We start from the raw sequence: 23,247 nt of genomic DNA, 5'->3' as shown, positions 1-23,247 counted from the left end.
CCTATTTTACGAGATTAAGTTGCTAATTATGTTTGGATTTAATAAAATATGATTAAGGAATTTTATTTTGATCTAACGTACCAAGGAATTAGGCCCATAATGTTTGGAAAATGTTAAATGGGCTTATTTGGGCCTGGATGGTTCGGAGGATCCGAACTAGGATCGGAGCTTCCGATTAGATCGAAAGCAACAAAGCAGTATGAAAGAAACATGAGAGATCGGAACTTCCGATCCTGAGATCGGACGTTCCGATCTGCATCATTTGAAATGTGGCATGAGAACTTATACACGTGATGCATGCAGGAAATCAAAATCTTCGAAGTGCAGATCGGAGCTTCCGATCTAAGACGGTGGACACGTTGCATGAATGCAAAGATCGGAGTTTTCGATTGCCTTTTATAAATAGGGGTCCGAATTCCTCATTTTGAAATGCAAAATATCCTCTCCTCTCCTGTAATGGCTCTATTTTAAGGGCTTTAGGACTCTTTATTTAAGAGTTGGAGTAGGAAGTGGTATTTTTATAACGGACAATGTGAGAACTCGATTCTAATCGGCTAATATCGAATAATCCATAATTAAACATCATAAACAAAAGCCAAAAGAAAGGAAAACAAATTTTTCTTTTGAACAGTGCTGCGATCGATCGCAGCGAACTCGTGTGATCGATCGCACCTCAAAAGTGCCAAGTTTTGCCCGGGGAAAACAAGGGATGCACTCGATCGCAGCGAACTCATGTAATCGATCGCACCCAAAAATTCAAGAATGCTGCCCAGAAATCCACAGAACCGAATTTAGGCTAATCAAACTCCATTCAAATCTTCAATCTAAAACATGCATCAACACATCCAACAAGCATAATACATTAAAAGGTAGTTCTAAAGTTATACATCCAATCCAAACTAATAGAACATGCTCCAATTCTAAGTTCCATAACCGATACAAAAACGAGTTCGAATACAATCTATGTTCGATTACATATTCGACTTCTAAAACACCAAAGCCTCACGTCTATCATCTCAACCACCTAGCCATGCTGCCTCTGACTCGGTCCTGCCCCACCTGTTGCCAAGCACACATACAAAGACAAGACAATAGCCAGATAATCCGGTGAGAATAATATTCCCAGTAAAAGAGACAAACATGCAATATCAGATAAGTATCTCCAATCGAAATACATCAACTTCCATATAATCAAATAACAACCAAGCAATTCCAAGAACGTGTCTAAACTCAATTCAAATGCATAAAATGCAATGCATGTCTTTAAAATCTGGGATTATCAAGTCGGATAATCAAAAGAGTTGCTGCTTTTGCTTTTGGGATCCCGAGGATGAGATCACGTAAAAAACTCACCGACTCTCCCGATCGAGGTGGTGCTACGTATCTCCATCCTCTAGACTTTGGTGCGACTATAAGGAGTATGCTAGCACTAGGTAAAACGACTACACCCAGGCCACTCACAATATAGCCCCCAAAACGTCTATCATAAAAGGGTTGTCCTGCCCGCTGAAATCAAGTATTCTTAGCTCAAGATGAATGCAATGCAAACATAACTCAATCAACTAAATTCAAGTAAGAGCAAATAACATGCAAGTATGTGATTTTTCGGAACACTCGAATCAAGTCGGATTCGAGTCACTCGTTCCATTCCAGTCTAAGTCGTCTTATACCTCTTTTCAATAACGTCGATGCTCCAAACCTGAAAACAACAACGATTCCTCCATTCAAGATTCAATCAAACTACCTCAATCGATAATAAGAAATCGATACTATACCGGCTAATCTCCAAGTTGCACAAAGCTGCAATCTCGCAACTCCACTGGCCTCAAATCAATCTGTACAAGAAGTAATAAAGGCTCGAGATTAACATACAACTCAATCGAAGGCTTGGCTCAAACAATTCAAACCGATTGACAATTCAAAACTCAAACCGGCGGCATAACGGCTATAATATGATCAAACCGGAAATGCAGACAGCATAATATCAATCCAATAGACTCAAATCAACCAACATTACACCATAAAAATCCAATTCCAACAAATCATAAAAACTCAATTTTCGAAAATCCCTTCAAAATTCATAACAAATCCGAACGACGCTCTATTTCAAAATCGGCAGAGAATAAACGATTAAAACTCTGTCAAGAACAACATACTAGCAACTCAATCGATTCTAACGACATTCCAAAAATAGAACGAATCTGATCGGAGAAATACTTACGATATAACGAAGCTCTCACACCCGTGATCGCTAATCTGCCTTCAGAAATAAATTCCAACAGACGGATCGAGCTCGGGATAAAATCTGGAAGTTTGAAAGTGAAATGGGGCTTTCAAAAATGGTGGAGAAGGCGATGGGGGAGATATGGAGTGGAGGAGATCAATACATGCTTAAATATCTATTTAAGTCCAAATTTGCGTTTTAGTCCCTCAAAAATCCGAAATTTGCAAAAAGGACCCTGATCAAAATCAAGTCGGCTCTTGAACTCTGGAATCTTCGATTATCTCAAATAAAGTCAATTAAGATAAAATTGGGGCGTTACAATTCTCCCCCACTAAGAAGAGATTTCGTCCTCGAAATCAAACACGGTTCCAACACGAACTCTGTCTCTCAAATACTTCTTCAAGTCCGCCAATCAAAAGTCGACTCATTCTCGTCAGCATAATCCTCATCTGCTCAGTCACAATCAAATCGTCTCTGGTTTTAACTCAAGCATAACATCTAAAGTTCGACTCGTCTAATCTGGCTGTCCGTCGTTCTGAGGATATCGAACTGAAAAAGTTGAAATCAGACGACAAAATATCATCGAAATCTATGCCAAAAGAACGAGTGCATCAAGGATCTCTGTCTAAACTGACAGACTTTGGCAAAACATGAATCTGACGACCTCTGACAAGATATCAATCCTCTGGTCTTGAATGAAAGTCATTCTGTACGGAATACCATAGCAGATTCCAACAATCGCTCAATCAAATAAGATAGTAGATAAAATAAGAACACTCAAAACATCGGTTGCTGCATACAATTCCTCAGATAAAAATTCGCAGTCAGAAATCTCATACAATCTAATCCTCTTCTCTGCATTCAAATCAGTTTCGTCTGCTAAAACAATTACTCCAACTCTTAAGATTAGAACAGATCACGTGAATTTCCTCATAAGATAATAGAAAACAGATCTTCAAATCAATAAGATCGCTGCGAGCTCAAAGTCCAGATTCAGACATTGAGTCTCGAGAGTCTTCAGCTGTCTCGATGACTAGACTTAGAGTGTGATTCCTCTGAATAAGAATACATCCCAAAAATTTTGATAAGAAGAGATCGTTGATCGACAGAAATTCCATCATCAAATCATACAATCGAAGAAGACCATTCGATCCAAACAAAATTTCAGACATCGAAGAATAGTATACAACTGCTTGGTACCACAATCTGATATACGATTCTCAAAAGCTCCGAAAGATCAGTATATTCTCATTCCAAAAAGATAAGAAATCAACGATAAGAATTCATAGCATCAACTAATTCTTCTGAAAGATCCGGTTAATAGAAGTTAACAACACTACTGGAGTATTCATCAATTCGAACGATTCAATAATTTAATAGAGGAACGTTAAACATAAATAGATTCTTCAATAAGAAGGCAAGAGACTCGCCAATATCTAACAGTCCAATAAGAATGGAAAACCCAAAATCGAACGTTACCTGATATGTCATTATCGGGTGCAGCCTGAGTCTGCGGATCCTCAGACAGAGCAAAAACTCATGCCTGCTGTCTGCGAGGTTGGATTGCATACTGATTACCTTCCTGTCTATTCTGCTGCTGAGGTTGAAAAGAGTGAACAGTAGATGCTTGCTGCTGAGGCTGAGCTATCTGTCTCGAAAAACTTCCACTCTGTTCTTGGTCAGGGACACGCTGAGGACACGTTCTTGCAAAGTGCCCCGCCTGGTTACAAATATGACAGCTTCCAAAAATACCTCTACACTGATCACTGGAGTGACGACCTCCGCAATTGGCACAAGACATGCCTGACTGACCCGAACTCTGTCCCGATCCAAACTGCTTCGAGCCACTAGAGCTCGAAGAACTGGTTCCGTGCTTCTTAAACTGTTTCCCTTTCGGATGATAGTAATCCTTCTTATCACCTCCACTGCTACCACCTTCAGAATTCGGTGGTTGGTTCTGAAACTGAAAAGATTGATTCTGGTAATACGATGGTTGGTTTTGGTATTGAGAAGGTTGTGCCTGAAAATGTTTTTGCTACTGTTGCGGCACAAACTGACCTCCTCTCTGTCTCCACAAACCTGCTTCAGCTCCTTTTGCGTGATTCATGGCATCCGCAAAATTATCTGGCCTAGCAGTGTTTACCAGCGTGAAGATGTCAGGGTTTAAGCCATTAATGAAATGGTCGGCTTTAGCTTCCTCATCGCCGGCAATTAGCGGTGCAAAACGCAACAGACTATCAAACTTGGCTACATACTCCTCAATGTTCAGATTCCCTTGCCTCGGATTGGCAAACTCAGCTCCCTTATCCTTACGATACGAGATAGGGAAAAACCGCTTATAAAACTCAGATTTGAAAAGAGTCCAAGTAATTTCCATACCTCTACTCTCCATTGCTTTCTTCATCATGATCCACCAGCTCTTAGCAATACCACGAAGCTGATGAATGACTAACCTGATTCGGCGGTCATCGGTGTAATCGATGGAATCAAACAACTGATCGATATCGTCCAACCAACTCTCACAGTCAACTGGATTTTCAGTACCCAGCAACAACGGCGGATTAAATGACTGAAACCTCTTCAGCAGGGTTTCCATAGGTGTCGCTGTAGCATCCAACTGATCAACTTCATTACTAGCTTGCTCAGTCGCAGGAGTAACATGCGGTGGGTTCCTGTTAATAACTCGACGAGGACCCATCTGATAATCAAAGGTTAGGACACAAGATATCTCAATCGCTGCAATCGGTGCCCTTGCAACCTCTCAGAATTCCGAATACAGGTGAAATACAGTTCATATCTCAATTAATTCATGCTTTATAATTCAAATCACAAAATCATGTAATTCAATTAATCTTCAATTAATAAAGTATGCCCGCATGGTATTTAAATAATTCAATTTAAATAACTCAATCACATGCGAGAATTCAATTCATGCGGACTCGATCTACCCCGCTCACTTCTAAATTCAGTCCAAAAATCTTATCTCTCTGATATCACTTAATGTGAGACCTCGATTCTAATCGGCTAATATCGAATAATCCATAATTAAACATCATAAACAAAATCCAAAAGAAAGGAAAACAAATTTTTTTTTTGAACAGTGCTGCGATCGATCGCAGCGAACTCGTGCGATCGATCGCACCTCAAAAGTGCCAAGTTCTGCCCGGGGAAAACAAGGGCTGCGCTCGATCGTAGCGAACTCGTGCGATCGATCGCACCCAAAAATTCAAGAATGCTTCCCAAAAATCCACAGAACCGAATTTAGGCTAATCAAACTCCATTCAAATCTTCAATCTAAAACATGCATCAACACATCCAACAAGCATAATACATTACAAGGTAGTTCTAAAGTTATACATCCAATCCAAACTAATAGAACATGCTCCAATTATAAGTTCCATAACCGATACAAAAACGAGTTCGAATACAATCTACGTTCGATTACATATTCGACTTCTAAAACACCAAAGCCTCACGTCTATTATCTCAACTACCTAGCCATGCTGCCTCTAACTCGGTCCTGCCACACCTGTTGCCAATCACACATACAAAGACAAGACAACATCCGGATAATCCGGTGAGAATAATATTCCCAGTAAAAGAGACAAACATGCAATATCAGATAAGTATCTCCAATCGAAATACATCAACTTCCATATAATCAAATAACAAGCATGAAATTCCAAGAACGTGTCTAAACTCAATTCAAATGCATAAAATGCAATGCATGTCTTTAAAATCTGGGATTATCAAGTCGGATAATCAAAAGAGTTGCTGCTTTTGCTTTTGGGATCCCGAGGATGAGATCATGTAAACAACTCACCGACTCTCCCGATCGAGGTAGTGCTATGTATCTCCATATTCTAGACTTTGGTGCGACTATAAGGAGTATGCTAGCACTAGGTGAAATGGCTACACCCAGACCACTAACAATATAGCCCCCAAAACGTCTATCATAAAAGGGTCGTCCTGCCCGCTGAAATCAAGGATTCTTAGCTCAAGATGAATGCAATGCAAACATAACTCAATCAACTAAATTCAAATAAGAGCAAATAACATGCAAGTATGTGATTCTTCGGAACACTCGAATCAAGTCGGATTCGAGTCACTCATTCCATTCCAGTCTAAGTCGTCTTATACCTTTTTTCAATAACGTCGATGCTCCAAACCTGAAACAACAACGATTCCTCGATTCAAGATTCAATCAAACTACCTCAATCGATAATAAGAAATCGATACTATATCGGCTAATCTCCAAGTTGCACAAAGCTGCAATCTCGCAACTCCACTGGCCTCAAATCAATCTGTACAAGAAGTAATAAAGGCTCAAGATTAACATACAACTCAATCGAAGGCTTGGCTCAAACAATTCAAACCGATTGACAATCCAAAACTCAAACCGGCGGCATAACAACTATAATCTGATCAAACCGGAAATGCTGACAACATAATATCAATCCAATAGACTCAAATCAACCAACATTCCACCATAACAATCCAATTCCAACAAATCATAAAAACTCAATTTTCGAAAATCCCTTCAAAATTCATAACAAATCCAAATGACGCTCTATTTCAAAACCGACAGAGAATAAACAATTAGAACTTTGTCAAGAACAACATACTAGCAACTCAATTGATTCTAACGAAATCCCAAAAATAGAACGAATCTGATCGGAAAAATACTTACGATAGAACAAAGCTCTCACAGCCGTGATCGCTAATCTGCCTTCAGAAATAAATTCCAACGGACGGATCGAGCTCGGGATGAAATCTGGAATCTTGAAAGTGAAATGGGGCATTCAACAATGGTGGAGAAGGCGATGGGGGAGAGATGGAGTGGAGGAGAAGAGTCAATACATGCTTAAATATCTATTTAAGTTTAAATTTGCATTTTAGTCCCTCAAAAATCCAAAATTTGCAAAAAGGACCCTGATCAAAATCAAGTCGGCTCTTGAACTCTGGAATCTCCGATTATCTCAAATAAAGTCAATTAAGATAAAATCAGGGTGTTACAGAGAATGTTCGTAGTAATGGCCAAGCGGCAAAGTTCTGGCCAGGTGTCCAAGAGTCGTATCAAGGCTGTGCCCAAGCTCTGGGGCATGTGATATCAGCGGGCTGACGATAGACGAAAGTATGGCTTTGGTTCCCTATAGTAAATAAGGAGTAGGCTATAGTTTTATTAAGGCTTTTAGAGCATGTTAGGTGATGTTTATTGCTAGATAATTCATAATAATTATGTATTGTAGTGCTGCATGTAGACTTGGAGCCTAGAGAGGAGCTTCTAGGATCTGCCTTTGTAAGGTACGGAAGTATTATTTGAGATATCCAGATTGAGTATGCATGTATTATGTGATTGCATGATTATTACGATACAACATGTCACGACTGTATGTTGTATTCATGAGAATATTGAGCCTGTATTCTAGAGATATCATGTAGTAGGACGCTCACCCTACGAGTTTGCGGATGGTGGGATACGTAAGTCTTGTGTCCGGTCACCGTGATGATTTGACACTTGTACTAGTATCAAGTCACCATTATCCACCGGGTATATGAGTCACCTCCTGAGGCGACGACACAACGTGCTATATACCCTGGGCCCAGTTTATGAGCTTGTTCTTGACCTGAGTATCTTGGTACCCAGTTTCACTTGCATACATGCACGTATAATACCGTATACTCATACTCTCGTACCGAGTGTATTAGTATCACCTCCGATTGTTTTTATGTTGGCTTGGATACCCCATTCAATGGGGCAGATGCAGGTAGTTCTTCTAAGGACAGGGAGTTTAGATGGTGACCAAGGTTGGATAGCAGGGTTGACAACTGGGTTTTGCTTACCTGGTATTGGTTTATTTTAAAGTTCTGAATTTACTCTGATTAAAATTATTTAATTATTTAGTTGCATGCTTAAGTTTCTGATTAATAGGTGATCACGGTGCGGGTCACTACATCTATGGTATCAGAGCATGCAATAAAATTCTTTGGGACATAGTGTTGATTTTGGGTTATCATTTGTAGGATTCCAAGTTGGATTCAATGACAATAGTAGTATCAGAAATTGGATTAGCAAGGTATTTAGGATTTTTCAAGATTGTCATTGCCAAGGCTGACAACAGAGGTTCTTATTATGTGGATACCAACACGATGTAGCTGGAATAAAGGATCCAGTTTTCAACGCTAGACACTTATCAAGGTTGAATAGAATGTGTGACATGTAGTCACCCATTCAACTTCGACCAAAGAAGCCACCCTGGAAGATCCTTCACTAGCAGCTGGAGAGATTGTCAGAAGAATCTTTTCTCATCTACCAGATTAGGAACTCAATAATATTGGAAAGATCCGGTAGATTTGAAAGATTTAATTCTTTTAGATCTTGAGAGGAAGAAGAGGTCTGCTGACGTGCATTGATGCAGGTCATAGTAAGAGATCAGGCGGAAGTAATACCATGGAGTATGCTAGCATTTGATGCTCTTGTGTGTGACAGACGGGAAGCTTCATGTTCAAAATCAGTAAAGGAAAGGAAAAAATTCCGCAAGAATTTAAATAATGCATTCCAGTTGTAATTAGTTGAATCACATGTATTAAAAGATTTCAGAGATTTTTTTGTATTGTACATCTTTCAGGGTAATATTTTGTTTAAGCTACGTATTACATGAGATTGTAATAAACTCATTGATTATTTAATCCTTAGGAATAATGATTACACTAAGTTTGGGGGGATGAATCAGTGTCTGATCTTGTTGTTTAGTTGAATTAGTTGGTTGGTTGATAGTTGAGTAAGTTGAGTTTTATTGTGTGCTTCATAGATAAATTTTTGTTGAGTTTAGTTGTTGTGTTAGTTGAGTTGAGTTGAAAAGAAGTTGAGAAATAATTGGATGCATGGCTGATAAAAATTTTTTTGTGCTATAACTGAAATCCATGATTGTCCACCCATCTGACAAATCTTTTTGAAAAAATGGAACCAATTGAATGAACAATTTTCTATATACTCTGTGATTAATACTTGAATCTGATTTTTGAGACATACAGACATAGATATGATTGAGGCATTGTTTGAAAATTTTTGGGCCTGAATTTTATTGAAGAAATAATTTATCATTAGTTGCCCATTTGAGCCTGCACGTATATGAGTACTATGAGGTACGGGAATAATCTGAATTTCTTGTTGAAAATCATCGTTTACTGCTGATGATTAATCTTTTATGCACTGATTGATATTTGTATGAATTAATTGTGGATTGAGACTTATCTAGAACTAGTTCAAACACTCTCCGAGGAGAAATACGGGCAAAACTGTGATTAAGAATGATTTAGACAATTTTTCTGAATTCGTTTGAGCCTTTCAAGCTACCCTATTAATGCATGTTATCCTTAGTACCTTGTTTGAGTTTATTGAAAATCTAATGGCATGCGTGTAAACGTGTGATAAACCCCCAAACTTGAATAGCCTATACACTATTTCCTACCTCTAAGGGAGTAATATGAATGCTAAAATTTTATATGCTCCTAGTTTTATTTGTGAAAAATGGAATGTTGTGGTGGATGAATTGAAAATATGAAAAGAGGTGGAAGAAAACAAGAAAAAAAAATTGTGTTGAAAAAGGTTGTGAAAGATGGAGAATGAAGGAAAAAAAAATGAATGAAGTGAAGTGAAAAATAAGTGTGAAGAAAAAAAATGTGAAATTGTGAATGAAAAGGAGTTGGAATTAGAGTGTGTGCATTAAATTACTCCTTATTTTGAATTCTTATCCTTCATTTGTAGCCATAAGTCAGACCTTACATTATAAGCTGATTAAGTCCTATTGACCGAGTCTCAGTTGCCCAATATACTAGTGGAGAAGAGTTGCGAGAATTTAGCCTATGGACTGTTGATTGATGCTTTTAATGATTATGAATTTTGATCGAAACACGCACACACTTTTATTCGTTGCTTTTAACCGATTGTGAGTGTTTTTGATACATATTCCTATATTTGATCCTATGCTACCTTGAAAAGTCCTCTTGATCTATGAATGTTTGAATTGAATTTGGATAAGGGTGTTTTGAACGTGAGTTGCGGAGATTGTGAGTTTATGCGGTTATTTTGGTTATGATTAAAACTTTCAAGTGTTAGTAGGTTGGATGAGATTGGATAAGAAATTTTTGAAATCACTGCTCAGGCCATTGCTCCATAATATTTCTTGACTAGTCTTGTTGATTTTTGATGATTTGATTTTTGGAATTTATTGGTTTTGAATAGTTTTGGTCGGGACTAGCAAAAGTCTAAGTTTGGGGGTATTTGATAAGTGTATTTTATACACTTAAATTATATATGATTTTAATTGTTAATTAGTGGTTTCGAGCTGATTTATGCGCTAGTTGTGTTGTTTTTGTGCTTGCAGAGAATTATGTAAATAATGGAAAAAAGAAGAATTATTGTGGAAGAATAAGAAGTTGAGAATAGAAAAGAATAAAATGGAGACAAGAGAAATTAAAGAAGAATAAAAATAAAAAAAAAAAAGAACGATCAGACAAGAAGAGAAAAGGATTTGGGCTTTCTTAATGGGCTTTGTTGTTAGCGCGAAAAGTTAGCGCTAAAGAGGAGATTCTTAGAGCTATCGCGCTATGATCTGAAGATTTGAGAATTGGAATCCGCGAGACTGAGGCGCGCCCGCGCCTTCACTTGAGCGCCCGTCCCGATCGCTGCCGTCTCAAATTTTTATTATTTCGAGCAATTTTTAAGGGCTTGATTTTGTGGGCTTTTGTGCACGCTATAAAAAGGATTCTTTTATTAGACAAGAGGAGCCGCCGCACAACACACATACGTACAGTACATCAGAGAACAAAGAGTTTTTATCGTGAAGATTTCTGGGAAGAATATTCTGGAGCTTAATTGAAGAACGAAGACGGAGATCGATCGACCGGACACGGAGTCGACGACGGATTTGTTTTCTTTATCTTTTATTTATTTAATTCTGAATATATCTGGATTTATGAATTATTGTTTTATTCAGAATTTTATTATGAACTAAATTTTTATAGTCTAGAGGTCGGATGGAACCTGGTGTAGACACTTTCCTGAATTTTTGATTTTATTGAATTGAGTTTCTTCTAGATTAATTGTTTTTTCTAGAATTGATTGTCTTTTCAATTATCTGATCAATAATTGATTTGTTATATTTATTTGAAATCTGGCACTCGGGAGAGGAGATTCGAGAGAGGAGATTTTGAATAGGACCAATAGAAAATACACTGTTAATTATTTATATAGCTCGGGAGAGTGTATAATTTTAACAGAGCTTTTAAAAAGAACATTGTTTTGTGATAGATCACTGCAAGTAGATTCTTAATAGGGATATTGAAATTGAATTGTAGTTGATAAAAATTATTTGTTGCTCGGGAGAGGGAAATAATAAACTTAAGTGTTCTTGGCTATTAATTCCTTGAAATTCATGAAGATTAATTAATTAGTATTGATTGTTGTTGAAACCAGGTGAAATCTAAACCTCTAGACCATTTTTCTCTGATTGATATTTATCTGAAAAGTTGTGTGCGTGCTTTTAAACTCATTGATTATTTATTTTTATGCAAAATTCTCAAAGTTTGATTTTCTAGATAAAGTTTAGACTATTTTAATTACAAGCACTGATTATTTTCAAATTACTCCCTGTGGGATCGATATCTGATTTTATCACTATATTAAAACTTGACACTCGTACGCTTGCGAGGAATTTTCACAACAAGTTTTTGCATCTCAACTAACACTCCTAAACTCTTTAAAAATTTTATCTATGAAGCACACAATAAAACTCAACTAAACAACTATCAACCAACTAAATCAAACATTGATTCATCCCCCAAAAAATTTATCTATGAAGCACACAATAAAGCTCAACTTACTCAACTATCAACCAACCAATTAATTCAACTAAACAACAAGATCAGACACTGATTCACCCCCCAAAATTAGTGTAATCATTTTCCTTAATGATTAAAAATAAATAAAAAAAACAAGGGACTCATACCTTCGACACCGAGCATCAGTACCCGATGTTATCAACTCCATCTCCATACTCATGGTAAATAATTTCGCAGCCGCAATGCCATGGTTAAAATGGTTGAGAAGCACCACATGAACATCCAAATGAACTGTATAGGAAGTTGCTGGAAGTGCACTAGCGCATGGTGTAGCACGTTAGCAATATGGTGTAGCGCTATAGGTGATCGCATTAGCGAAACAGGGCGCGCTGATGGAGTGGTTGCTGCGCGATAGCACTTTAAGGGCCGCAGATGAGGAGCGCTGATGGTGGGATGAGAAGCGCGTTAGCGCTATGGGAGGCGCTAATGGGAAGGGGCGATAGCGCTTGGTTAGGTGCGCGTTTGCGCTAGTTCTGGTGCAGCTCGGAAGCGCGATAGCGCAAGGTGTAGCGTTGTTCGTGTATTAGTGAAACGAAGAGGATGCGCGGGCGCTCGAGCGGAGTGGAGCGGGCGCGCCTCAAGTTTGCAAATTTCTTCAAGTATGGCGCGGGCGCTCGAATTAATGGGGCGGGCGCGCTGCTTCCTCGAATTGAGATTTCTGTAGCCTGAAAAATTTTGAAAATTAAGAAAAATTAAGCTCAAAAATTGATAATAAAATACTAAAAAAAACTATAATTAATTAAACTAAAAATAAAAGCAAATAAACTAAAAAAAATGCTTGGGTTGCCTCCCAAATAGCGCTTGGTTTAAAGTCTACAGCCCGACTTTCACCGATATTAATTTTTCCCTTTTTCTTTCACGCGCCAAATGAATTCCACGAACCGCCTTTTAAATTTCGCTCTCTTTTTTGTGTCCTTCTTTGTTGATGAAATTGGCGCTTTATTCTTTGATTCAACCTCAATATCGGCTCTTTGACATCCCTCTAGCTTCACAGCCGGTTCAATTAAGCACAATTCTTCTATGGGTGGATTGAGTGCTTTCGTGAATAAGTTGAAAATCACTCTCTCGCCTTCCACACCCATAGATAATTCACCCTTCTTGACTTCGATCTTGGTATCTGCAGTGGCCAGGAATGGTCTCCCCAATATCAGTGACATATTTGTATCCTCCACCATATCTAGCACAACAAAATCCGCAGGAAAAATAAATTTATCTATTTTTACCAGAACATCTTCAATAATTCCAAGCGGATATGTAATCGATCTATCAGCCAACTGCAAAGCGATCATTGTGGGCTTCACCTCACCAAGTCCTAAGCTCCTGAAAACAGACAAAGGCATTAAATTAATGCTAGCTCCTAAATCGTAAAGTGCATTATAAAAATAAGATGAACCAATAGTGCAAGGAATAGTAAAACTTCCTGGATCCTTAAGTTTCTGTGGCATCTTCTTTTGTAGCACCGCACTGCACTCTTCCGTTAAATTCATCACCTCGTTCTCTAGCAGCCTCTTCTTCTTGGACATCACCTCCTTGATGAACTTCGCATAATTTGGCATTTGCTCCAAAGCTTCAACAAAGGGGATGTTGATGTGAATTTTCTTGAAAATCTCCAAGAATTTGGAGAACTGCTCATCCAACGCTTCTTGAACCTCTGCAAGTAGGGAAGTGGAGACTTGTACATCGGTTTTGGCTCAGTTTTAAGCTTCTTCTCTTCGACTTTCTTCTCAAATTTCTCCTCTTCAATAGCAGGTTCTTGGACTCCAACTTCTTTTCCACTCCTCAACTCTATGGCATTGCACTGTCCTTGGGATTTACCTCAGTGTTGCTCGGAAACTGGCCTCTATTATTATCCTTCAGTGCGTTTGCCAACTGCCCTATGCTAGTTTCCATGGATTGAAGTACGACACCCATGTTGGCTATGTGCGTCTCTAAGCTATCAAGGCGAGACTCAGTTCTCGCCATCCTCTTACCTGATTCATGCACAAAAGTACTAACCACATCTTCCAAAGAAGGCTTACCCTCATCCTTGTTTGTATTGAACCCCGGAGGATTCAACACATTGTTGTTGTTAGCATAAGAAAAATTTTCATTATTTCGCAAGCTAGGATGGTAAGTATTAGGGACAGGGTTACCTCTATAAGCTCCATAACCTCGGTAGCCATTAGGATTGATATAATTAACTTCTTCTGGGGTATATGATCCTTCAACTCCAGTTGAATCTGCAACATGAATTTTATTCAAAGAAGCTACCTGTGTAGTCAGTGCATATAATTGAGCAGTGATGGATGTGAGAGGATCCACTGCATACACTCCAGCTGGCTTCTTTACTCCCATACGCTCAGATGGCCATTGGAAACTATTGACCGTCATCTTCTCCAGCATATCATAGGCCTGCACATGGTCCTTAGAAAAAATGGTGCTGGCAAGCGTACCAGGTCAAGTAATAGTAAAGTGGACAGAGAGTCCAAGTATCGATCCTACAGGGACTGTTGTCAATTCTCAAGAATTAATTATTTTACTTAATCTAGACAAAATAATAAAAAGCAATTTGATTTAAATAAAATAAGAAAATAAAATAAAAACTGCTTAAAAAATAAGAATAAAAATAACTGAAGATAAAAATAATTAAAACAAAGACAACCAAGACACACGTAGGTACCGAACAAATCATGTAACATGTAGTTGATTCAGGACTCAGATTTAATCTTAATTCACGGGAATTCTCCTAATTTGTTCAAAGGACTATTTCTAGAACAATCAAACCTATTCAAATATTGATGAACTAATCTTTCGTAATTCTAATCAAATTTGAATGCATTAAATATTTATGAAAATTCAGTTTACACCCAAACCGCATACTGAAACCGAATTCTATTTCTAGTCGGTTTTACCATGTGTTAATTATCAGAGTGATCGAAATCAATACCTCCTCTGTCGACTTGGAATCGATTAACTTGCAAGCAAACAGTTGATCAGACTATTCACAAGACAAATATAAATCTGAAAATCAATAAAATAAAATCAACTCTGAAAAATCCCAAACAAACATCCAAGTTTTCTACATAAATTTGTTTGGCTCAATCACGTCGTCTTGGTTGAAAACAAACTACTCAATAATTAAAAACAATAATTCAAAAATAAAAATAAGAAGAAGAAAAGAAAAAAGAAATCTTCTCTTCCAAGCCTGTAGCCGCCTCTCGCCTTTGCGTTGTGCGTTCTCTGCCTGTTGGGACTTCAGAACCCTAAAAAATATGTTATATCTTGTATATATGGTCCGGAACGCCTAACAGTTAATTTCCTCTCAAAACAAGGATTTTTCGGAACACATATGACCCCGGAACATGCGCGCGCGCTCAGCACATAAAAACAGAGGTCTGGAACTCCAACTCGCACGCGCGCGAGCTTGATTCTCGCGCGCGCGCAGTTCAAAAATTCTGCTGCTAGCGACGATTTTCAAAAATTCATATCTTGAGATCTAGCCGTCGGATCGAGCTGAAATTTTGACAACAGCTTAAAAAATCTTGAACTTTAATCTGAACGGTGGAGATTGGATTTAGATCTCTCTAAAATTAAATTTGATTTTTCGAACAAAGCTGATTCGTAATTCACTCTTCAACAATTTATTTTCCTAAAAAATTAACCCGAGGAGTGAAATACACACACATGCTCTAAAACACATAAAAATACGTAAAAACAATATGAATGCTCACAAAATAGATAAAAACCTATCACAAAATAATGCACTCAAAAAACACTTATCACTTATCCTGAGTTGGAGCTTCGAAACCGAGAAAAAGTAATAGCAAAAATCGAATTGAATGGGACAATTACTCGAATCCGAGTCGATTTTTGAGTTTCCCAAGAAATAACATACTTTCATGTTATTTGAATTATTTGAATTACTTGAAATTATTTGCATGAATTATGATTACACGTGCATTTCATCTTGAACCGAATCATTTGATTTCATTTTAAATTAGACGTTCTGGGGACTATAATTGAGAGACATTGGTCGTCGAGTTACTCCAATAGCCCAAAAAATCCTTATAGTTGCTCCAGAGTTTAGAGGATTGAAATATACATCATCTTCCTCGAGCGGGAAAGTCTGTGTATCAACAACCTGAAATATTGACAATCCATCAAAGTGCAATACAATGCAATGCATGTCTTTAAAAACAAGATTATCGACTCAGATAATCAAGAAATCTGGTTTTTTCTTTTGGGATCTCGAGGTCAAGATATCACAACAACTCACCGACTCTTCCAATCGAGGTGGATGATGCATATCTCAATCATCCAGACTTTGGTGCAACTATAAAGAGCATTCAGACGCTAGGCGTGACCTCCACTAACCCAGGCCACTCAAATATAGCTCCCAAACGTCTAAATTAAAAACTGGGCAACTCGGCCCTCTCTAAATCAAGGAAAGTGGCTCAAGATGAATGCATATGAATAAATACATTTAAGAAGTCCAATTCAATGCATTTAATCAACCTAAACATGTAATCATGCATGTATGTGATTTAGGGACTCGTGGATGAATCAAAACACGAGTGTTTACCCCATTCCAATTGATATCGTCTTTTACCTTTTCTTTGATTCGACGTAGCTGCAATTCCGGACAAGCTACAAGAATAAGAATTTCCAAATCAAAATTCTATTCAATCGTAATTCAACGATTAAAGTCAACTTGTTACCGATTCTCGATCAATTCTGCGACGATTCGAATTCTGCAAATTCTGAAATCCAAGATCTTCAACCAAATTTGTACGGAGATATAAAACAATTCCAATATCAATCCATCCAATTCAAATCAAATCCCAAAACTCATACAACTCCCAAAATTCTGAAATCTCAAACCGGCATAACGACTATAATCTGATCAACCAAAAACCACAGAAGCAATAAATCCAATACAACTCCCAACATCCATAATTCATCTAAAACAAACCAATACCAACAAATATAAAAACCCCAACTCTCGAATTATGCCTATAAAATCATAACAATTCCAAACGACGTTTTTTTTCCAATCCGACTTCAAATATACGATCTATCTTAGCTCAAGAACAACATATCCGAATTTAAACAAATTCTGACAACATCCCAAAATTGAAGTATACTGGATCGAAGAAAAAATTACGGTAGAACGGAGCTCTCGTAGCCGTGATCGCGAATATGTCTTCAGATTGAAATTCTATCGGACGGATCGAGCACAAAATGAAATCTGAAAGCTTAAAGGGGCGTTAATGGAGGAATCAGCTTGGAAGTGTGGATGAGAATGAGGGAGAAGAAGAGACTTAGTCAAAAAATCCTTTAAGGGCCAATAATATATATTAAATCCCATTTTTGCACTTTGGACCCTGAATTCTTCAAAAATTGCAGTTCAGTCCCTTATTGGAAACCAATTAAATCCTCGAATTTCTTAATCTCTGATTATCTATTTTAATCTCTTAAAGTCTCGATTAGGCTAATTTTGGGGCGTTACATGTATGATAGAAGGCTTCGATTCGAAGGTGTTCCCCTCCATAGCAGGGCGAACAATGTTAGATCCATAACCTTCAGTTGTTGGACGAATAAGGTCAAGAACAGTTCTGTTGTCCGCAATTTCTTCTTCTGGTTTAGATTCTGACTCAAGCTTTAGATTTATGATTCTCCTCGCTTTTCGAATCTGCTGAGCATGCGTTCGATCTCTAAATCAAGCGGTACGAGATCCTTAGACGATAGAATGCTATGCATGCACAACAGTAAGTACCTGAGAAACACAAAGAGAAGAAAACAAAATTTCAGATTTTAATAGAACAAATAAATAAAATAAAGTCTAATCTCAAGTGAAATAAAAATTTTGATATCACAAACAATCCACGACAACGGTGCCAAAAACTTGACCGCTAAAATCGGTGTGATATAAATCTACTGGCAAGCGTACCAGGTCAAGTAATAATATATAGATTAAAATCCAAATTTCAAACCCACATGGACTATTATTTTATAATTACCAAAATATGATTATTTCTACTTAATCTAGACTAGTGAATAAAAGTGCTTTTTCAAGATTTTAACTAATAAATAAAATTACTATTAAAATCAATTAAAATAAAACACAGCAGGAATTTTAAATTGAATTCAAATATGAGAAAAATTCGATCAAGGACACACGTTGGTACCAAAAAAATCATGTAACATGTAGTCGATTCAGGATTTAGATTTAAATCTTAAATTACGGTGAATTCTCGTGACTTGGTTAAAGGTCTATTTTTAGAGCAATTAAACCTATTCAAATATTGACGGATCAATCTTTCATAATTCAAATCAAACTCGATTACTCGAATGCATTAAGAACTGTGAGAATTCAATTAACACCTAAAACCGCACGATGAAATTGAATACTATTTCTAGTCAATTTAACCTCGTGTTGATTATTAGAGTGATCGAAATCAATTTCTCCTTTGTCGACTTAGAATCGATTAACATGCAAGCAAATAATTGGTCATATTATTCACAAGATAAATATAAATCTAATAATCAATAATATTAAAACCAAATCTGATAAATCCCAAACAAAAATCAATTTTTCTACATGAACTTATTCGGCCCAATCACACAGCCTTGGTCGAAGTAAAACGACTACTCTAGATTAAACATAGTCTAGAACTTAAAGTGTTTAATTCAAAACATGAAATAAAAATCGGAAAAAAAATAAGAAAAGATGAAGAGTAGAATGCTATGGATGATGTAGCCGCCTCTTTGCCTTCAAACACACGTTCAGCCCTAAATCTGATGTTAAAATAGGCTATTTATATGCATAGAATCTACAAAAGCTGGTATCCATCTAGAACAAGATTTTCTAAAAATAAAAACTCTATACGCGCACGCCGCTCGAGCGTTATAAACCTCCCGCTCGAGCGGGAAGTCTTCTGGCCCGCAACTTCTTTTTTTCCGCTCGAGCGGACATGTTTCTGCCCAACACTTGAGTTTTCTCTCGCTCGAGCGGTAGAAATACGCATCTCGGGCGAGATTCATTATGGTCCAAATTTTCCTTAACTTGCCTTTTCCTGCACAAAAATCCGGAATAATGTTATTAGACACCATGCATGAAAAATGATCAAAACTTAAACAAAAACTTAAACAATGGCATATGAATGTATACAAAACAACATAAAAATATGCACACAAAACACAGTTATCAAAATTCTCAAGTTCAATCCACACAGCCTCAACAGATGATTCTCTCGCCACCTCTCGAAGAGGTCTATCACCCAGACAAAGAATAATCGCACTGTGTTCTTTCTTGAGTAATTCATTCTTGTTCTTTATTTCATCGGACATCTCCTCCTTCTTCTTGAGAGCTTCCATCAATCCCTGGTGTATCAGGATCGCTCGCATCTTAATTCTCCAGAGCGAGAAATCATTCTTTCCAGTAAACTTTTAAATATCAAATTTCATTGATCCTACCATATTTGCCTAGTTTCTCACGGATGGCGCCACTTGTTAGGAATCAACCAGAACAAACTTGATATACCAGAGAATTCACCACGTAAACACAGAAAAATAAGAACACAATCCAAGAATCCAGATAAAATCCAATACACGCAGATCAATCAGCAACTCAAGCAAAAGCAAGTAAACAACACAAGTATTACGTGGTTCGGCAACGAATTTTCCTACGTCCACGGGAGAGCAACATAACACTTTTGTTAATTACGAACAGAAGAAATTCAAGCTCAAACCAGAGCTTATTACAATCCAGACCAAAAAAATCTAATGATAGATACATACACAATTCAAGCTTTAAACCCTATTTTTTCCGTCACAATCTACGCCTCAGTTCTCTCTCTCTCTCTCTCTCTCTCTCTCTCTCTCTCTCTCTCTCTCTCTCTCTCTAAATTCTCTCTTAAACTCTTGTTGAAGATTGAAGAATTTGATTTTTTCTTATGTTGGTTACGGCCAGCTTCCATCTGCTTATATAGAGAAATAAATCGACGTATTTCTTGGGTTTTAGGTCAACAACTTCCTTAGGCACAATCTTAAAGTCAACATGGTCCAACCCGATAAGTCTTCTCACATCAGTCTTGATCCGCTCTCGCACTTCAATCTACCTTCAAGCTTACAGCTTTACAGATACTTCATCTGACTTCTAACCAAGTCTCAGCACTTGAGCAATCGATCTGCCTGAACTCATCCGAAGAAATCATCTGACCATCATTCGATCTGATTCCAGTATTCGATCTGACCATGAACTCATCTGATCACTGAACTCATTTGGCCACTGTACTTTCATCTGATCTTTTTTTATTCTCATTCAATCTGACAGAAGCACGCTTCAACATGTTGATTGCTTCATGTGATTGTATAGTTTTATTGGTGAACTCTGAAGGAAATAAAATTTCATTCACTTGCATTCTTTATATAAATCTCCTAAATGTAAGAGCTTTTATCATTTGAAGCACCAACACTTTTTGCACAATAGAGTATACAGAAGTGAATATTATAATAAAAATATTATACACAAGTTTGAGAATAATTTAAATAACGTAAATTTGGTTGGTAAATATGGACAAAAAATAGTTTTTCTATCGATTTAATATGCTAAGAAATGAAAATGATTTTGCAAATTTAACTAACTTAGCTTCAAACGTGAAGGATATATATAGCTTAAGAAAGTTATAATTACAAAAACACATGGTATCCAATACAAAAAATAGTGAAGTTAACATGTTAAAGATCAATTGAGAACATAATCCTATGAACCAATACAAAAATTAGTCAAACTTGTCAAATTGACAATAATTTGGACAAAAACAACTCTCGAAGTCTATTTTTGATTTAGCAAACGAGAATATCTAGCTGTAATGGACAAGATGCGAAGTACTTTACGTTTCAAAAATAATTCCTAGAATATTTAGGAATTTTCACAAAATACATCCACTATTTGAAGTTAAAACATGAAGCAAAATCCCAAAAACATGTTCTACTTGAATATCAATAATGTAAAACATTATCAAAAATCCCGACAAATGAAAATGCTCTAAAATCAATGACAATCCATCTTTCTAAAATCAAAAACTCTTCTCAAAATTCAACCCCTACCTACTTCCTGGCATCTTCATATCTCAATAACTACATTGGGATCCACAAGAGTATGTCTTCCCTTAGTAACTTGACCTCGGCATTGCAAAAGAAAGAAAAAGGGGGGGGGGGGGGGGGGGGGGGTGGGGGTGGGGTAGACTGCACAAAATAAAATAGTATTAAATATGCAAGAAATCATGCCACAAGATCAACAACAATCCCAATAAAATTTTTTATATCAATAACACATAAAATTAAATGATAAAATAAAATAAATATAGATGGTAGATATTAAAATATAATGGAACCAAGATGAAAGAAACTAACGAAGACAGAATTCAGGCTCTGGAAATGAATAAAAAATAACATTGTGGAAATTTGAAGAGGTGATAACTGATAAGCACACTGAACATGATTGATGGTGATTCAAAATGTTGACGGCATGTTGTTAGAACCAGCAATAATAATTAAAGACAATTATTAACTTTAATTTCTCAATGCAGCATTACATTTTTATAAAAATGAAACATTTATAGTACCATCTATAGATGCAAAATCTTCTTCATATGTGTTGTCATCACTATTATTATGAATATCTACAGTTGATCTGGTAAACTACACATCATAATTATAAAAATAAATAAAAATTCTTGGTTTATTTTTTTAAAAAAATCTAAACCAAACACAAATTAATCAACGCATATCCATTGTGCAAATTTGGACAATTGCGTTTGTCATATGACACACCACGAAGCCCACATCCACGACATAGCCTAATCTTTGAGATTGATTTCTCCTTTGATGATTTCATTCTCTTTTCACATCTCTTCATTCTTACTTCAGAAGGATCAATAATACCAGGAGTATCATCTATGGTTCTCTTCCTTTGATTTCCATTGTTCGATATTCTACAATTGTTCATATCTTTAATTTTCTATAGATATGATTGAATTGCTCCTCCAAGAAATTTGTCCCCTCATCAGTCAAAGATGCCTCATCAACTAATACTCATGAAGCTTTATAAGATAATCTCGAGTGTCTTGACATCAAATACTTTTCTGGATCATCGCCGATAGTTTCCTCACACATGGTATATGTTGCTCCAAATTTTGCATCTCGTGTCCATCGTTCAAGTATATATTTATCAGGAAATTGAAACACTTGGTTGACACGAAAAAAGCTAGCATATGTCAACATGGAATGCCCTCGAACTCAAATTTCATACAAATACACGATAAATGGTCCGCTTGTTTATTATGAGTGAGCACCCTTGGTATATATTTAACAGATGCGCTTCTCTTCCAAAAACTCGATTCCCGCATATGCTCATGAAATAACGCATAAGCGCTCTTTTTGTTTCTTAGTTTTCCGGACTTTGGCGTATATGCTCAAGATTTGCCCGCATATGCACCTCTTCACTTCTCAATTTGCTGGAATTATGCGCAGATGCTCAAGTTTTCCCGCAGATGCGCTGACTCTTCTTCATGATTCTGCCTTTTGCCGCATATGCACCACATTTTCCTGCATATGCGCCATACAATTTTCCAGCTGCGCAACATTTTTAAAAAATTCATATCTTACAATATAACTGTCGGATTGGGCTGAAATTTTGACAGTAGCTTCAAAACATCCTGAACTTTATTATGAACGGTGAAGATCAGATTTTAATGTCTCTAAAAAAACCCAGTAATTTTCTGAAGTTGCTGCTCCAAAATTCATTCATCCGCTTCTTCTTGTTACTTTTGCTCCAATCCTTGCAACCTACAAAAACAACACCAAATATGCATAAAATTCACTCGATACATCACAAAAGCCAAGTAAAATCATATATAAATTAAGTGCATAAATTGACTTATCAATCACATATGAATCAGGAAAGAAATATGTAGTTGAAAAACTACCAATGCGCCCTACTGAATTTTGAAAATTATTGTGTGATGATGTAGATGATGATATATTAATTTTTGGACTAATCTCAAAATGAGATCTATAAATAGGTACAATTGAATTGAGAGAGAAAAATTTATAAAATGTAGAGTTTGATATATTTT

The sequence above is a fragment of the Henckelia pumila genome, chromosome 2, assembly GCF_033568475.1.
Source record: "Henckelia pumila isolate YLH828 chromosome 2, ASM3356847v2, whole genome shotgun sequence".
Classification (NCBI taxonomy): domain Eukaryota; kingdom Viridiplantae; phylum Streptophyta; class Magnoliopsida; order Lamiales; family Gesneriaceae; genus Henckelia; species Henckelia pumila.
This window is presented reverse-complemented; position numbering follows the sequence as displayed.